Below are 14,670 nucleotides of genomic sequence, written 5' to 3'. Positions count from 1 at the left end.
GCTTCTAAAGGGAGGGCCCTTTAGGCATCACTTACCCTAAGCACCTAGCACAAAACTCGGCACATAGCAGGGCTCAGGTAGTAATTCTTCATTAATGAGTTAAAGCGCTTGCAAAGCAAACTAAGAACAGGCAAGGAACGTTCTCTGGAGGCACAGCCTCCTCGGACAGCTTAGTTTTCCAAGGGCTCTGCCAGGAGCCTCCTCTGAGCAGCTGGCACAGAGCTCCTTTTTCAGATGGCTTGAGCTAGCAAGGGGCTATTTTTGGTTCATACCAAACGGGGTTCTCTGGGTCCTCCTGACTGCAGGTCACAGCCCTTTTCCTTTTCCAGACCCACTCAGAAAGCTCAAGTGACAGAGACAGGCCAATAGCTCAACAGCTGAGGTCTTCAAAGACAGTACCCACGCAATAAACCTGAGCTGAACCTGAAACCTGGGTTACGAAGCAAAAGGCTGTGCACCTGGCAAAACCTCATGGCTCCCTTTACCCACCCAGCACCGGGCCAGGCTGAGAATCACGGAATCACATCAGCCAGAAGGTTGTGACCCCCAGAGAGAAAATGTCACCGCACATTCTCTTAGAATCAGAGGGACAGACAGACAGCAGCAGCCTCACCGCAAAGAATTAGGGCCTTCAAACCAGTTACACACCTTCTTCCTCTCCTTCATCCTCATCCAATGGCACTCTGAACCCACGCCCCCACTGCTCAGCTTTCACCCAAGTTCAACAGCCAGAGACTCTACTGCATAACTGCATCCTAACTGAACCTTTACGGTCACTTAACTCTTCTGGCACCCATTTCCTGGGTAAGATCATAATAATACTATCACCTCCAGAGGGTTTTAATAAGGATTAAATGTGTGTACACACACACACAGTGGGTGAACCCTAAAGCAAAATATTATAAGATATTAATAACCACCTCAGTGATTTAGAGTTACATTATTACTGAAAGGCCTAATTTTTAACACCTCCTGACTTGAAAAGGCCTCTCTTTTGTGCCACTATTGTCATGTGACCCTTCCTCTTCTACAGGAGGAAAAGGTGACACCCACATGCCCACTCTCCATACCCATAAACAAAGACCTGGGCAAAGGTCTACCCTGAATTCCATGTGGCTGTAGAACCACTTGCTTCTCGTTTCCTCATCTGACAAGTCTACTCTGTGCCGTGCGTGAGCTAAGAATGAGGAAAGGGATGGATGAGGCAGATGAAGTGCCCTGAGGCACAAGTCCTGCCTAAGTGCTGAGTGTTGTGAAGAAGAGCAGAGGACTCTGGGAGCATACAGTCGGCATAACTGACCAGTCTGCCAGTCAGGAGAGGCTTTCCGGAGGAGGTGACATCTAAGCCAAGGCCTAGAGGATAAGAAACCTTTAAATAAAGCAAGGAGAGGGGGAGAGGCCATTCCTGCTGCCTGGCCGGCCATGGCCCCGAGGTGAGCAAGAACACACCTGGCCAATGCAGCGGAGAACACCCAGCATGGCTGGAGCCTGGAGGGGGGGGCAGTGGGGGTGGGTGCGGCGCTACCAGACAGACCCGACTGGAGAGCAGAGTATATCCCACAGTGCATTAGGTCCCACAGTGGGCAAAACCAACCCGCTTCCCCCACCTCCGCAAGAGCTGTCAGCAACCTGATGCCTAACCAGGCAGGTGGTTCCAGAAAGAAAAACAACAGAAAACTGTCCCTATTTCTTTATTTCCTTAAAGGGAAAAAATATCCAAAACTTTTCTATAACTGATAGTTTCTTCACATTAAAGCCCAGGATAAAAGGCCAGTTTCTATGTTGCTGGATCCTGACCCAGCATTTGCCACCTGCAGCGATGGCGCAGAAGACACCAGCAGGAGAAGGGCGATAATGGAAAGTGAGGGCTCCTGGGAAGAGAACCAGCTTTGGTGCCCTGCAGTATTTGGTGAAGAACTAACCACTAGGCTTAACAACAAACCCAACCTTATCGCTGCTCTGTTACTGAAGACAAAGCAGGGCAACCTGAGCATAAGAGCATCTTCTCAGAGAAGCGAGGTCACCCGGCCGGCTTCAATTACTTACAGTGAAGGGGGGGGGAGATACGGAGAGATCAAACCCCGTAAGCTGGAAGCCAAACCTGACAGGGTGTAGTCTGGGGGTTCTCATCTTCTTCCTCCTCCCTTGCTGAAATGTTTGACGTTTCCTTGATATTTATGTCAAATTTGGTCAAACTTCAGCAGAAGTATGTCAGATTTCAGAGCACAAACTGCTATTACACGCCCCTCCCCCCCCCCGATTTCTGTAATATCTCAATAGCCAACAGGTGGCGCTCAACCAACACAAAGAAGAGTCTGAGTCCAAACCAAAACCAAAAGCCCATCCACAGAAGCAGAGGGTTAGGGTGAAAGGAGAGGTCCTGGATGTTTTCGTGGTGACTGACCACCCTTCCTCCACAGCAATTTCAAGACAAGAGCTGAAGAAGCGATACACGCAGCTCTATGGTTGCAAGGATTCCACAGGCAAACTGTTAGGAAAACGGGGGCTACATTTCTGTAAGCTTCTTTAGTGACTGGCTTCTCAGAGCCTTTTTTGTGCTGATGTCACTGTCCACCTGAAAGGTGGGATAGAGGAGACAGTCCCTATGCCGACAGCCACAGACCAAACCTGGACGGCGACCCTTGTTACAGGGCTACCCGGAGCCCAGTTTCCCATGCGACGGGCCAGGAAAGGCTGGCTGGCTGCTCTAAAAAGTCCTGAGACCTGCAGAGCTTGGCAGAGCTCCCTAGGGCAGTACCCCAGAAAGCACCTATTGGGGGGCTTCTGCTCCCCAGGCCCTGCCCCAGCTTAATTGGTCTTCCAGACATGGATACTTTTAGTCTAACTCAGGATTATGCCCTTTTCCTTCGTTAAAGTGTAACCAGAAACACAGAATGAAAATTTCTGAGACCACTGGCTCTCCCCAGACAGATGAAAGACCTCTGGTCTTAGCTTCCCAAACCTGCCCCTCCCATGTGCCTGTGTAGGTCCTGGGGCTTCCCCCCAGAACAATGAGCCTGGATTCACGCCCTCCCACTCAGACCATGGGAAGGTCCAGGCCTATGTCTGACTCATCCCAGCACAGTGTCTGGCACCTGGGAGGTGCTTTTCAATATGGAGTTACTAAGTGAGTGCTAAACTTTTCCATAAAGAAAACTCATACTCACCCTGCCATGCTACCCTTCCTAGAAGGCAGATTCATGGCATGAAACAAGGAAGTTCACAGTACAACAAAGGTCCCTCTGAAAACTGTTGGTTAGAACTAGCAGACTGAATTCTTCAGAGGTCTGGCAAGAGACTGCTCTGGAATGGAAATTAAAGGGCAAGTCTTGCACAGACTGGAGCTGGAATTGAGAACAGGGGAGGGTGGGGCTGGGGCGGGGACTTGGGATGCGGTAGGTCCCAGGTAGAATTAGGTCCTACTCCTCGTCAGCCTATCATGATAGGTCCCAGAAGGGTGGTAGAGGCCACTTATTTGTTCATTTGACCATACTTGCTTGTTATGGGACAACATGTCTTTGCCATTCCTGATGCTTCCTAGATGCCCAGTAGCAAAACATCCCTAGCGCTGCCTCCCCTCACTCTCTCCCAGCTAGGTAGAGTGGGCAGGTCACCAATGAGTATAAGAGGAGCTGGTGTGGGTGGTCCGGGCTCTTTCCCGCCTCTTGGGAGCAAGCTGCCCACCAAGGGCCCACACTGGTCAGGCTCTGCTCCTACACAGTGAAACACTATGGGGCAATTAAAAACCAACACACATTTCTATGTACTGACATACAGGCAAGATCTGCAAGGTGCATTAACTGGGGGGAATACCAAAGTGCAGGATATGTAGTATGGCCACCATTTGTACTTTCAGCAGGGAGATATGCACAGACACACAGGAAGGAAGAGAGGGAGAGAGCGAGCAAGGGAGGGAGGCTCAGGAAGACAGCCATTTAGGCTCAGGAAAGATACCCAAGAAACAGGTAACAGTGAAACTGACTTTCATTTGGAGAGCTGAATTAAGGAAGTCAGTCAGAGACTTAGTTTTCATTGTTTAATGTTTTATACTGTTTAAATATAACATATGCATGTGTTATATTTTCAAAATAAACAAGGAAATAGGATCAGGGACAACCCAAGACCTTACAGGGCTTCTAGTTAATTGGGGAAGACAATTAATCACATGAGCAGAGGGAAATGTGTGCCTGTCAATTTTGTGCAAGAGATCCAAATATGAGGATAATGACTATTAAGCAGTTTCTCTAATGAGTGAGTGGATGAATAATGCTCAGTTAGATTGGTCCTCTTCCAGGACTCTGGTTTTTCTTCAAAAGAGTGGTCTTATTGGCCTTTCCTGGGGTCTGGGCTTGGTTCCACAGGCTGCTAGGAGCCAAAACTAACAGGCTCCAGACTGACAGAGGTCCACTGAGGTGCCAGGACATGGGGAGCAGCCACGGGCGAGGCAGGACAGAAGAGGGCAATGCCTGGAGCTGTGGGCCCTCCACCCTGGGTCCAGCCCAAGCAGAGCCTCCTCCCAGGGGAAGCTTGTGAGGTTTTCAGGTCTTGCTCCCATACCTGGGCCTGGGTCCTCGCTACTGAGCCCGAAGTTCATCGTCATGGTTACTTGGTGTCTATTCTGGGGCCTCGTGTATCACTGATTCACATCCAATCCTGTTCTAGTATTACACTGTTTTAATAATTACAAATTGTGATGTACTTTACCATCTAGTATCTACATAAGGATAGTCCCATCATTTTTTGAAGAAAGTTTTAGAATTCTTGCCCATTTATTCTTCCATGTGAACTTTATGACCATGTTATAAAATCTCAAAAGAAAACTATTTTAGTGTTTTGACTGGGATTGCACTTAATTTATAAATTATTGCGGGCAACATGGACCCATCCAACTGGGTCATTACTACCCTAGGTCAGTGTATGTTTCTCCACTTATTCAAGCTACTTGACTTACTTAGAGTCAGAGGAATCTGAAGCTATGTGGTATTCTATAAGCTTTTTCACATAGGTCCTTTCTCATTTCTAATCATAATGCTTTCATTAACATTGAAAAATAATGTAAAAATAAAATACAAGGAGAGAAACCAGCAAGACAAATAAATGCACATAGTTACACGTGCAAATACAAGCACCATCACATTTTATTATATTCAACACAGCCCCACCCAGATGATACAGTAACTGCCATCCTCACCTGATCAAAGTGGCTAAGCCACAGACACAAGTGAGACATTGCTATCACATCAGTACTAGGAATAACTACCTCAAAGAGCATAGCCTTTCCCTTGCACTTTCATCCTCCTATGGGAAAAGTAATTAATTAGTAGATTCAAATATTCACCAGGGCTAAGACTTTTACATAAAGATTAAAAACACCCCACCCCATTTCAGACATCTGGCTTAAAGAGTACATAGCTTAACAGAGGGCTGGGGCCACAATGCACATTTGAGCCAGGACTCTAGAAACTGCTACCAGAGAAGTAATACTAGTAAAAACAGAGCATGTTTGCAAATGTTTCTGAGTTGCTATGAAATCTGGCAGGAAACAAGTGTTATTGTCACCATCATTAGTCATTTTCAAGGCACTGCCAGCTACATCACTTACTTAAAAGGCAGAGAAATCTGAAGCTGTCTGATGCTTTTCAAAGGATAAGGTAACACTCTCCAGGTAGCCAAGATCTATAAATAGGCTTTAAAAGCACTGGCTCCTTTGCTAAAAATCAGCTTTGACTGATAAAGAAAACCCATGGAATCTGTTCTCTAATGAACAGGAAGCCCCAAACCTTAACTTTGACAATAACTATGGTCACAGTGACATTACGGTAAGTTAACTGAAGTTAGTATACATACATCTATCAAATTCTAACCTTTCTGGGGCCAGGAGCTGGAGCCAGTCGTTAACACTGTACTATGTAGCACCTATGCCCTGTGTTCAATGGTGCTTAACAAAAGAAATGGGTTGATGTGGCTATGCAGAGCATGAATACTGTGGCCATGACTTTCCCCATGACACTATCCTGATTCGAATACTCCAGGGGTCCTCAAACTACGGCCCGCGGGCCACATGCAAATACAAATATTGTACTTGTTCCCTTTTTGTTTTTTTACTTCAAAATAAGATATGTGCAGTGTGCATAGGAATTTGTTCATAGTTTTTTTTTAAACTATAGTCTGGCCCTCCAACGGTCTGAGGGACAGTGAACTGGCCCCCTGTTTAAAAAGTTTGAGGATCCCTGGTCTACTCAATTCACTTATTTAGCACTGTTCTCGGTGCTAAGAATAGAGCAGTGAACAAAACCAAGTCTCTAGCCTTATGGAGCTTATATTCTATGGGCAGACAACCAAGTATGTGCTGTGGCAGAAGTACTCAGTGGTATGGAGCAGAAGCAGGTGGAGAGGGAGCTGGAAGGGCAAAGGGGCATGTGAGCAGATGTGAAAGTGAGAAATTAGTGGATCCTGGCTGCTGCCTCAACAAGACAACAAAACTGCTCTTGCCAAGGATGCTGATAACATCCACACTGTCAAATCCAACAGTCACTTTCAGGCCTCATCTGACCAGAGCTCCCTGCAACATCTGACGATGCTCTTTGGCCCCCACGCCTCACCCGACTCCAGGCCTTCTCCGGACACTCTTGGCCTCTTGGTCCCTCCGGCTGCTCCCGTTGAGTCTCTCCTTCACCAGCTTTCCCTCCTCCTTCCCTCAGCCTCTATCTCTGGTGTCCTTGGGACTGGTCCTGGGCTCTTCCGACTCCGTACTCTCCCCTCTGCTCCCTTCCACGTGTGTCCTCCAGGCTTGTACACTAGCTGCCCCGATTCCTCTCTGGGCTTCTCCCCTCTGGCCTCCTTCCCACCCAGCAGCCAGAACGCCCTTGACAACACATGCCTATTCACATCGCTCCCTAGCGGGAACTCTTTCAGAGGGTCCCGTCTGCTTATAGGCAGAATAGAATCCCTAAATATTCACCGAAGTAGTCTCCTCACCCCATGTTGCCCACATCTGGTTGTAACATATTCTCATTCACTTGTCTAACGTCTTCATCTTCCAGATATTAGCTTCCTGTCAGAGCCCTCCTGGATCGCTCTCACGGTAAATGATTTCGCTCTGCCCTCTCACAACACCCTGCACCTACCACAATCTGCAGTTACCTATTTATGTGTCTGCTGACAGTCTCCACAACCAGACTGCCTTTTCCATGGAGGAGTGAGGAGTGACCAATACAAACCCGTGCCCAGCACATACCACCACAGAGTATGTGTAGACTGAACTCCCAAATGAAACTCTACTGTCTTCGTACTGCGCACAGAGCCACACTCTTGACTAGAACAGCCCCTGCTCCCTGGCCTTGCCCCATGCCTCCCTTACCATCCTGCGCCAATCCTTCCAAGCAGTCCTTCCTGTCAGAGCACTCAGTTCTCTTTGCCTGAACCTCACACACTCGCATGGATGTGTTCTTGTTCGTTGGATCTTGGTTTATGTTCTTCCCCATCCCACCTTCTTTCCCCTCCCCTCCCCATTTAAAATCAGATAACACATCTTTGTAAATTAACTGATTATCAGTTTTTCAGGTTTGTTTTATTTTAGAGAACACAAAGGAATCATCCAGATGAAGAGGAGGAGTATATTACAAACGGAACAAGACTAAACCAAAAGTCAGGATCCAGCACTGCAGTCCCAGCTTTGATGCAAACAGCAGTGAGACTTGATGTGGGATATCATCTCTGCTCAACAAGTTATTTCCTCTGCCTGGCTCTCAGTTTCCCTCTTTTAGATGAGAGAGAGAGAGAGGAAGTAGCTTATCCCAACTTCCTTTCCAGTTCTAAGCGTCTAGAACTGTACCCCGCCCCAGAAAGGGAGATGCTGACACTAAAGAATACAAATGAGAGATCCCCAAAGTAGGCAGGCATGTTGGATAACAGCTGCCATTCAGTATAAGAAAGAAGAAAAGGATCTGTAAAACCCCAACACAACCACAGACTTCTGACTTATCTCTGAGAAGGGGATTTTAAAAAGCATGCGAACCAATAAAAAACTTTGTACAGCCCTCCTCACATAATAAAAATTCCAAAATAAAATCTGTTTTACCTTTGCCTGCTAAAGATAATTCCCTCCCATCTGCTACTGAGAATCAGCTGTCAGCCCAAATCTCTCCCTCTCTTCATCCTCTTCCCATGCATGCTGTTAACCTTCCAAGCAGCAAGAGTTTGGGTGGGCAGGAGAGCAGGAGACCAACCCACTACATCAAAGGCCAGATCGTCTCTGTCAGATGGGTCACTATCTCGGAAACAATGTCTCTACACTGACCCCCACCAAGATGAGCGCCCCCTACTGCTGACACTGTCTCCTGAGATATATGAACATATTACATCTTTATCAGATTCAAAACACCTACATCTTTTTATCTTTGTGATATACTTATTTTCACTATGTCCTTTCTGTCAAAAGTAGTAATTTGTTATTCACAAACTCAAACTTAAAACAGGGGTGGAAGATGAAGTTTCAGTTTATGATCACATCCCCATTTTAACTCAGGCCTTACTCACCCTGCTGTCTGGGCATTTCCCATCCTGACTGCTGCAACAAACGCTTAAAAAGAAAAGTGTGCAATTATCGCTCCACAAAAGGGGACACACGCCTTTAAAAACCAAGGTCAGGTAGCATATTTTATTCATCACCCTTGCTTCAAGGCCTCCTGGGAACATAGACAAAAATACAATGACAATATCCAAGGTACAAATAATTTAGCAAACTGCAGAGCAGGGAAAAAGCCAACACAGAAAGCGATGGACATTTATCTTCTCAAAACTGCAGTCCCTGATGTCCTGGTGTTTCCCCTCCATATTCACAAACAAAACCAACCAGTGGGCCGGAATGAAAGACTGGACCAAATGGCAAGGAGATTTTGCACTTACTTATCCTGCAGATCTTTTGGGACCAGTGTGTGTTCTAGGGGGAGGAGGAGAGTAGGGAGAGAGGTAGTATGAACAGAACTTGAAGCCAACCACTTAAACTGTTGTTTAAACTATAGAGTTTTCAGAGTCTTCATGCTATTGCGAGGGCCTGCTCCACTTTCCTGACATAAGGAAGAATTGGCTAACATCTGATTGCTCTCAAGTCAGATTTTACCCAGGAAATCTGATCCTGTCCACTGTACCGGTCCTGATGTCATAAAAATGCATCTATCACCAGAACCTCAGGCCAGGCCATCCTTCATGGGGAGAGAGGGGGGGGGACACAGGGTGCCTTCCAGTGAAGTCCAAGAGCAGCTTTTCTAACCAGAGGCAGCTTTCATAATCACTCTGTTACTGGCTGCTGGCCATGGGAGAGGGGAAGAAATGAGGGTGTCCCCACTTGCCTACGATGTGGCTTTGAGCAGATATCTGGCCTTTCAGAACTTCATTTTTTGGGGGGAGGGGGAAAATAACTTATCTCACAGAGCAGAGGTAAGAATTAAATGAAACAAGATATTTAGAATGAACTAATGGTGTCTGGAACACAGGAAGGTCTCAATAAAAGAGATTTGTGCATTCAGCTGACGTTCCCATGACGCTCAGCACTGCTCTGACTCTGTGCGTGATGAAGTGCAGTTACAGGCCTCGAGGCCGCAGCAGCCAAGTCTCCCAGCGACTGGTCAGGGGAGTGATGAGTAAGGAAAGGTCCTTGGGAGCAGGAGAGAACTACCATTTAGAGATCAGAGATGTTTTTCAGTGACAGTGCAATCAAATCCCACTCCTATCTGCACAGATACAATCATCTTTCTTTTTTTATTAGCACATTTCACTCTCCAGCACAGATGAGTATCTACCTAGTAGAAAAGCCTAATAATTCCTGGACAGGAATGGGAGTTGGGGGGTTTTATGGTCACCCATTACCTGCACTTGCAGTCCCCTCACCCCACAAAGTGCCCTCAGCAAGAAAATGCAGCTGGGGGACTGATTACGCGCCTCCAACATCAGCTCTGGGTGTGCTTCTCCATAATGTCCCTTATCAAGCACTTAGTCAGCTGGAGATGGAACACCCAGAAGAGGGCGGGGAAAGCGAGATGCCAGGAGAAACGCTGGGATGTTCTAAACCCTGCCAGCGCTCCAGGAGGAAGTGCAAAGGCTGGTGGATTCACATAGTGTAGCTTATTGCTACGTCTCTTTCAGCTCAAAGTCCATAATTCCAGGACTCTGTAAGAATAAAGAATAATGAGAAATAGTTACCCTAGAAAATGCTAAGAAGCCAGCATTGAGGTAGTTAGAACAAAGAAAAAGAAAAAGGCCAAAACATTTAAATTCCTCAACTCTTTAAAAGGTACAGATAAATGTGTGTCTTGATTTAAAAAAAAAAAAAAGAGCCTGCGATCACACCTTGCTACCCTGCTTTCCCAACCAGGAAGCAAATGCATCCATACATATGGAAGAAATCACCTGCAGGCCAGGAGGTGAAACACCCAGCAACATTCACCTCAGTCTGATGTGTCAGGCGCTTCACTGAAGACTGGGTGACAAAGCCTGTCTCAGCTCTTGACCTCGGAACCTTACAAGCTAATAGGAAATATAGAACGTCTAGGCTCCCACGAAGTGTACGGAAACACACGTATGGAAACACGAATGGGCACGCAAATGCGCAGTGGGTCCAGGATGGTTGAGCTAACCAGGAAAAGGAAATGTGGAGAAAAGGGTTTTAAGCAGAAGGAGTAAGAGGTCTTTCTTGAAATACCAGCAGTTTGGCTTCTGGGTCCCCTCCCTACTGCATCCTTAGCTTTGATAAGAGAAGTTAAGGTAAGAGCCACTGATTAGAGCCTTAAGGATCAAAGTCTCACCCTCACTGCTGCCTGTTCCTTGCCGATGCATGGGGTCAGCAGCAGTAGCTGATTCTGGGGAAAAGAAGAGAGAGCTATGGGAACATCAGTTCATCCATTGCTCACATTTAGGGTCAGTGTAATTTTCTGAATCTGTAGTCCAAAAAGATGATAGAATAGGAGGATGAGCTAGCTTGTCGCACCCGTTTCTGAAGTCAAGCAGAACAAGAAAGGGGGGAAAGAAGAAACAAAAAAAAGATGGGGACAGGATTTAGAAAAGGGAAATTTTGGAAAGATAGCTTTTGTACTATTAGTGGTTTGACTACATAACAGTGGAAAACTCTTCTAAATCAAAAAATCAATAAGCGAGGATACAAGATTTTTGCCAAACTGAGGGAGATGGTGAAAAATGTAAAGGTCTAAGGAGTTCTACAGAATTAGTTACGCTCCCCAAGTGACTTACAAATGGCAGAGAGAAAAGCGTATCTTTATAACGAAGACAGTGAAGCAAATGATCAAAGGTGACATTCGCACCTCTGAAGGGACTATCTGTGAAGCACACTCACCAAAAACATTGAGCCTAAATGTAATCAAGACTCTGGGGCCTAACATGTGGTTCACAGGAAATCCGGGGGACAGAGCAACATGCTACACAACACAATAAGAAAACTAATAGAGTACACGGGGCATTCTTCAGACAGCTGGACCGGCTGCTTCACAAAGTCAATGCCACGGTGGGGGGAAGGGGGGGGGGGGAGCAGAGGGATTATTCTAGATTAAAAAAGACTAGATTCTTCAGTGCTCCTCAAATCTACCATGTGGGATGGTTCCCAGGACTATCTCTGAGTAAGAACTAACCCTGTGGTTAAGTTCATTTTATATTCCCACCCTCCCACCCAGCTCTGTCCACTATGTATCATCTTCTCCTGCCTTTGTAGTTCCATCTTTGAGAAAAAGCACTTCTTAACTTGGCTGTCTGGGGCCAGGATCTTGCAAAAAAAAAAAAAATATATATATATATATACAATCTCAACTGCATTTGGAGAGCTATCCAATCAAATGCAAAGAAACCAAGTTCCCATTCTGGGAGGAAATGGAGTCTGGATCTTCTCACCATTGTGTGAGCTACCTCCACCCCCATGTGAGTTCCTGCTGTCCTCACCTATGAGGCTGGGACTTCCACAAGGACAGCTGATATGACTAATCTGACCACACAAATATGAAACTAAATGGGGGGCAGAGGTGAGGCAATGCGACCTCTGAAAACATCAGAAAGAAGCCAAACACTGAGTTTCTGTCCCACTCTTGAGGAACTGACTGGGAGTCCAGCCAGAGGAATTATTCGCTCTATGGATTAAATCCCGAGTTTGAAGCATCACACATATGAAAGGGGCAGATGCCAGGCCAAAAGGTCAGCATAAATGTCAGCCTAGACAGCAGGTGGGGAGCCTGGCCAGAGCAGGTGGTCTCCTGTACTGGGCAGGCGAGTGCCAAGTAAGGCTGAGGGCACAGGCAAGCAGCTTGACTTCTGGAGGCTCCATGCCAAGAGGTCACAATTGGCTGTCAACCAGCCGGGGGTCAGGAGCAGCCTGGGATGCCCACTGAGACAGCTGTCTATTCTGGATGGCTAACTAATCACCTCAGATGCTGCTGAGCACAGAGGGCAACAGAAAGCAGGTTCTCCCTTCTGGACCAGGCTACCCCCAGGAACACGGCCGAGGTGGAAGAAAAACAGCTAGCTCAGAGCACCAGAGCAATTCAAGCCAACCAACTGCTTTATTCGAAACAATGCTGGCTTTGTCAGGAGATTGCAACAGCCCGACAAGAGCCAGCTGAAAAACCTGCCCTCTTTTACTCATTTCAATCCCTGGTCCCCATGACTTTGAAACATCACACTAAAAAAGGGGGGAGGAAGAGTTACATTCATAAACCAACATCAGCCAACCCCTGTGATGCACCAGGGACAGCTACCACTCAGAGATGACACCTCATGGAGCTGGCTGTTTCACAGCCCTGATGTCCTTCCCAGGAGCTGAGCTCCCAGGGTGCATTTGAATCTCACTTACTGATACATTTCCAGTGATCTTAGCCAACAAAGCACAAGGGCTGAAATGTCAAGTATTTCTACAGTGCTGCTGGGTCAATTTTCCAGTCAATTCAGGAAGGCAGTACACCCAAGATCTCAATTAGAGCTACCAAGCTGGAGTGGCTGCTCCCAGCTTTGCAAAAGCCTGAAAGCTGCTACTCCAGGGTCCTCTAGGGCAAGAAACAAAGAAATTCTCTCTTTGGGAAGAAATGGTGGGGGGTGGGCACCAGCAGATTACAATATTTCTCACACCACACCCTGCCCTGTTCACTTCATCCATATTTCACAAAATCAGTGGCAATCATCTCAAAGCACTATGCAAACACACCCAAAGCTCCAAGGAACCAGCAACAAGCACAAAAACAGAGATAAGCAAAGCTACCAGGCAAAAAGCAGCTGGCTGCATAGAGGCCAAACCAGCTCAACTGCGACCAGCACGTCTCTGGTAGGCTGCTCTCAGAAGCATCTGGAGGAGGCCATGTAGACCACAGGTGAGTTTTCCGCACCACCTGCCTGCTGGCTCTCAGCAACTATGCAAGGACAACACCAAGGACAAGCCAGAGGCTAAGCTGATAACTGGGTTCCTTGCTTTCATGATAAGGTTTTTTCCCATGGGACAATGCCCTCAGCGAAGGTTTCTCTTGGAGGAGAATCATGAATTCCAAAGCTAAAGGGAAATAGAGACAAGTCAGATAAATGGATGCTCAGCATGAGAGAAAGCAAAGAGGCTGGGGCCAGGCTCTGCTGGATGGGACAGACAGGAAGCCCTCCGTAAGGACTTCTGAGCCAGAATGCAGCTGCCGGATGTGGGATGCCACAAGGGGCAACCTAACCTCTCCACTGGGCCTAGGGAGTCAGATGACCTGATCCAGTTTATAAAACATAACCAAAGTCCTCAGGTCTTCACGCAGCCCCTCCAGCACATACCCTGCCAGCATGGGATGGATGAAACCAGAGACACCCCACAGCTGATCAAGCTGACGAGTAAGGCACTAAAGCCAGACATCAGCATCTCGGGGCTCGATATGACAGGAAGCATTTAAATTGTTTCCTAGAGTTGAATCAGCTCTTCCTTCCATGTACCAAGGCATCCCAGAGTTTTGTTTGTAACTCGGAGGAACATTCACCCACACTGCTCCCCATCACACAGGAGCTCACCGCAGCAGTGCGGACTCACAGCTGGAATCACAAGATCCACGCTCTCCCTGCTTCTGGAACTACCCAAAGCCAAGGAAGGCATCCATCTGCTCACATCCCTGCAAAGCCCTGGCCTCATGGGTCTGTCAGCCAGCAGGGCACAACACGGACATATAAGCTCAGTGCTCAGTCCAGGCATGCACGCTGCTGTGACAAGTGTGTCAAACACCATCCGATGTGTCCCCCAGCCCTCTGCAGGCTATAGGGATATGCATGAGAATGCAGGGAGCTTTCCTATCAGCAGCCCCGAGCACAAACAAAGGCTACTTTTCAGCTGTGTTCACCACCTTCCTCCACACACACCTTACTGATGAGGGTGTGGCCAGGCAGGTGGGACCTAAAGTGGCAATGCCTATTCCTGCTTTTTTTCAAGAGTCCTGCTGAAAGGTTCTCAGGGTAAGGGTGATTTCTGTCAGGAAGAAGGAAGAGGCACAGGACATTTTCAGAGAAAGTAGCCAACCTGGGGTATAGGAACAGAGATGAATGGAACAGGGACCCAGAAATTCCTTAAAGTTACCCCAAAATACCATGAAATATTCTCAATGACCAGCAGAGAGAGATTAAATAAATAATAGTACATCTGCACAATGAAATACTATTCAGTCA

General features: G+C 47.1%; 1 protein-coding gene across 1 annotated transcript in view; it reads right to left on the bottom strand.

Moving 5' to 3' along the window:
* The window catches only part of MLXIP (MLX interacting protein), a gene marked incomplete at its 5' end in the record, with an annotated part of 45,253 nt that overhangs the window by 13,940 nt on the left and 16,643 nt on the right, over positions 1-14,670 (bottom strand). The gene's annotated exons all lie outside the window — the stretch shown is intronic.

The sequence above is a fragment of the Myotis nattereri genome (assembly GCF_964212035.1).
Source record: "Myotis nattereri genome assembly, chromosome: 19".
Lineage (NCBI taxonomy): Eukaryota > Metazoa > Chordata > Mammalia > Chiroptera > Vespertilionidae > Myotis > Myotis nattereri.
Note: the sequence above shows the minus strand (reverse complement) of the source record. Positions and strands in the feature narration are given on the sequence as shown.